The sequence below is a fragment of the Tamandua tetradactyla genome, chromosome 6 (genome assembly GCF_023851605.1).
Source record: "Tamandua tetradactyla isolate mTamTet1 chromosome 6, mTamTet1.pri, whole genome shotgun sequence".
Classification (NCBI taxonomy): domain Eukaryota; kingdom Metazoa; phylum Chordata; class Mammalia; order Pilosa; family Myrmecophagidae; genus Tamandua; species Tamandua tetradactyla.
The window spans coordinates 151,583,301-151,587,700 of record NC_135332.1 but is presented as its reverse complement, the minus strand read 5'-3'; the positions used below and the strand labels follow the sequence as shown (position 1 = coordinate 151,587,700).

General features: G+C 38.4%; 1 long non-coding RNA gene across 1 annotated transcript; it reads right to left on the bottom strand.

The window, feature by feature from the left end:
* Nucleotides 1-1,568: 1,568 nt before the first annotated feature.
* Nucleotides 1,569-3,411, bottom strand: LOC143688952 (uncharacterized). Its single transcript, XR_013178408.1, has 3 exons — nucleotides 3,223-3,411; nucleotides 2,969-3,088; nucleotides 1,569-1,948 (listed from the first exon to the last, which is right to left on the bottom strand). It is a non-coding gene; the product is annotated as an uncharacterized LOC143688952 (long non-coding RNA).
* Between the last annotated feature and the right edge of the window lie 989 nt (nucleotides 3,412-4,400).

Below are 4,400 nucleotides of genomic sequence, written 5' to 3'. Positions count from 1 at the left end.
AAAGCAGAATTTGCAGTCTCTTCTTCAGAGATATGTAGCTGAGATCAGGTTGGTTGTTTGTTTAAGTTATAAATTCATATCTGAAAAGCAATTAGAGAAAGAGGCTCAGTTGCTTATCGTATGGCCATTCTTATGTTTCAAAGACCCTTAAGTATATGTACAGTCTAAGCAGAGAAGAATTCATTACCACTACTGCTCCAACCCACTGACATACATCATGTGAGTTGGAGGATAATCAAGAGTTTTTCTCTTACCACTAATGGGATAAATGCATGTGCTGAATTTCCAAGAAAGATGAGAGAATGCACAGCATGAGGAAAGTCAGAACACGTCTACCCCGAATTCATGCTCTCTTGTATTTCCATCCAATCTTGAAATGAGAATGTCAAGACAAACATGTCAGTCTTTCCTGGAAACTGCAGCTGCATCCACCAGCACTATGAGTATCCAGAATTCAGGCTCTTCAACTTGACTGTGAAGCAAGGTCTCTGGTACCTCTCCCAGATCCAGTTTCATCTCCATCTGTGTTCACATTTCCCCCATCTGCTAAATCTTTCTCCTCTGCAAGGTCGGACTGATGATTAATTATCTACTATCTGCCAAAGGATCATCAATTTCTCTGGGGGAAATATCCAAAACTCTTATGAATAGTAATATACAGAAATGTGCCCTCCTGATGTCTTTTTCTTGGCCAACTGGAAGCTCCTGAAAGATTAAGGGATTCAGTAAATGATGCCCAAGAGCATCAAGTGTTCCAAAGATGTGAGATCATAACCCAAAATATTTCATTTGGTCATTGTTGTGACTGCAAATGCTATCTTATTCTCTATCTTACTCTCCTAGAAAGACACTGTGCAGAGAGGATCTTCTATCATTGGAGTGTCCCCAAGTACTTCAAGAGCACAAGCAATAATTTAGGAAATGTTTTTAGAAATCAAATATGCCAATTGTATCAACAGCAATAGAGAAACCTGCTTATAGACTGGGGGTGTTTATTAAAGTTCCCATTAAAGTTCTCATTAAATTTAGATTCGCACAGGCATTGAATGCTTCCAGAAACTGGGTTAAGAACAAGAGTGCGCCACCACGACTGCAGAATGATTTTCCTATTTTACATTTCTGACGCTCTGCTCCGTTGATACACAGTATGTAAGGATCCTGGTGTTTACATAGAGGCTATTTGAATACTCTTTACCTGTTGTCAATGAGCCAAAGACTCCATGAGACCTGCTGCTTTACTTATTCAAGTCACATTTAAATCTGGACCTCATTTCTTGTTTATCCAGAGGGAAATTGCTTTGAATCTTCAAATTTCTCCTGTTCAATACACTATCATCTTCAAAGGATGCCTATTATTAGAGCCAGACTGGTATACCTCCATGTCCCTTCTTACCTCTCCATCTCTGAACAGGGCCTGTGGAAAAAGGTGCTGGCACCAAGTGGTACAATGTTAATCAAGTGGTCAAAAATAATATCCAGAAACCTTCCAATAGCTATTTCATGTCAGAAAGAGGTTATATTCCAATGATGGTCCAGTCAGTTGTATTTTATTGGCAGCAGCTTTTCCTATACACAAGCCAAGCTTGAAGATTAAGATTCACATCAGCCCCTCAGAGATTTGCATGTTGGGCTGACAGGTTGTTCACCATTAGTAGTTGATTATCTTCCATGAAGCTCTTAAGGGTTTTCTCAATTTGGGAAAACGTCTCTGTGATCAACTCTATTGAATATAAGAAGGATCTGGAGCAGGAGAAAATCTCTAGTTCACCATCCAGGAACTCAGCGCTCTATATGACTTGAATTTTTAAATGGACAGATGAATGGGTAAAGATTGTCACTCTCCACTGCTACCCATAACACACAAGCCAGGACATTCCTCGCTTTCAGAGATAGAAACACAAACACACATCTTCTTCTGCACCCAAGATGTATCCACTGAGCCTCTCACCTGACCAAGCGAAGACCATGAGATAAGTCATTGCACTCAGACCCACTGAGAACGTTCTTAAAAATACATCATTGTCAGAATATGTCAAAATGTTAATTCCACAGTCTAAATAAATATAGAAGTAAAGCTGGGAACATACGTAGTAATGAGATGCATGAATCTTAATAGCCACATCATAATTGAACTCCCCTGTTTATCAACTTACAATACAGGATATCACTGTAGAGATCTGAATTAGTAGCTTCTAATTTCTTTGACAGGCCTGGATTATAAAAATTTAGGACACTTAGATAAGAATACTGTTGAGAAGAAAAATCTTGTTGACATAGTAAGCAAATCTTGTGTTGAAATTGCATTTCTGAACAAGTTACAGAAGAAAAGGTTGTAGTAAATTCTTTCACTCAGGTAGGGTCCCAGCAAATATTGGGCACAAATTGGGTGATGCGAAAGTTCAATAATGGGTCTATATGCTGTGAGCAGAGTATGGAGGCTGAGGGCTAGAGAGAAGACAACTACCACCCCCAGGCCAGAAAGAGGGAAAGAAGGGGTGATGGCTGGGGAGGGTTATCTACAGAGGGCAACTGCTATGCAGGAGTCCTTGGCTTTCAGAGACAACTGTAACCCATTTGTGGCTGGGAGAATAAATTCCCAGCCTTCAATATCCTACCTCTGCCCCTCCTTGGTGGAACCCAAATATAAACCAGAGAGCAAGGGACCTGCCACAGGGATTAGCCAAATACAGAGATTAGCCAAATACAGCCAGAAGGGGCAAATGCTTATTTAAGTTTAGATCTGTACAAGCTCTGTTTCCTCTTTTCATGATTAAAGTGCCCCTCATTAATATTCAACTGCTTAACTAACCTCTTTGTTTAATCACAAATGAATGTAACTTTTAACTGCAAAGCTTTTGATGACCACAAATTTTAGGAAACATTTGTTATAGGAAGTTATAATTAATCCAATTTATATTGAAAATTTTATCAGCAATTCAATTTACACACAAGTTATAAAAGTACTCACCAACATCAAACTTATCATCAATCCAGCCCACTGTAAATGAATTTATCTGTCTCATGTTTATTAATCCAAAATGTGGGCTCTCCTTTAAGCAGAAGCATTTTGATTGACCTCCTCCTGTAGCTGTAGAAAGAAAGAAAAAAGAAGCTCACCTCTGATAAACTAATCAAAACATATCATAAAGTTATTCTGTTATTTATGTCAGTCATGATCATATTTCCTGGATCTTCAAATATACAAAAACAAATCTGAATTACCAAAGATTGTATGCACTAAATTGCCTTTTATTTACAATCACCAAATAAAGGAGAATCCAGATCTTTGCAGAATACTCAAAACAATTATCTAAGATCTGAGTAACAACAAGAAAACCTTCATGCATGTGTCTGGCTCTTTAAAACTAATCTGCCCCAAAGGATATGTCAGTGAAAGGAGAGAGTGCAGATACAAAACGTTCAGGGTACACTGCTGTTCTCTTTATGCTTAACCTGTGGGACCAAACCTCAGCCTTTGTGATGTCAGGGTCTGGAAAACTGACTTAGTTACACTCCTTGATATATATTGTTCTAGGATGTTTTGAAGGCTTCCTAGATCATGATTTACAAGGCAAGCAAATTTTATTGGACTCAATCACATCTTCTTATGCTTTTGTTTTATTTTTTAAATTGTTAACCCTCTGCAGCTTTCTTTGTATACACACACACACACACACACACACACACACACACACACACATCAAAGAACGCATCCTCCTGAGGACATGCTTAAGCAAGTAGTTAAGGGTCAGTTCTAGGACTGACCCCTCCAGCTTGTTGATTCCATTCTCCTCAAGGTCTCTCCCTTGAGCCAGTTCTTTGGAGAGATCCATTTTTAGTGGTGGTGGTGGTGCTCTTACTGGTGCATTTGCTCAAAGCCTGGTGTTACTGAGTCTTTCTTTTTCTACTTTCTCCAGCCTCACCTTGACTGGATCCTGCCCCACCTCCCCATGTTCACAGAAGAGATGGCATTCATCTTTTCTCAACCATCTGCATGCTCACAGAATATATACAAGTATGAACATAGACACAAATAGACAGACAGACAGACACGCGTTCCTAGGTTTGGGAGTTTGCTTTATTTTTGTTTTACCAAAGATGTTTTCATATTATATTCTCCACATCTACCATTTCACATTTATATATGGAAATCTTACCAAGAAAAGTGACTTCTCTTTTGTTTCCCCATATATATTCAATACTTTTAAGTTCTACCTCTTCTAATAATATTGCCACTCTCCTCTTTTTCTTACCTTTACTTGGTCTCTCTTGTCCATGCTTTTATTTTCAAACTTTATCACAATGAGTGTACTTCATTAAACTTTTTTACCCTAATCTTTCGATTTCTATCTTTCAATGAAAGAATTCAGCCATGGCATATATAATGTAACAATTGAAAT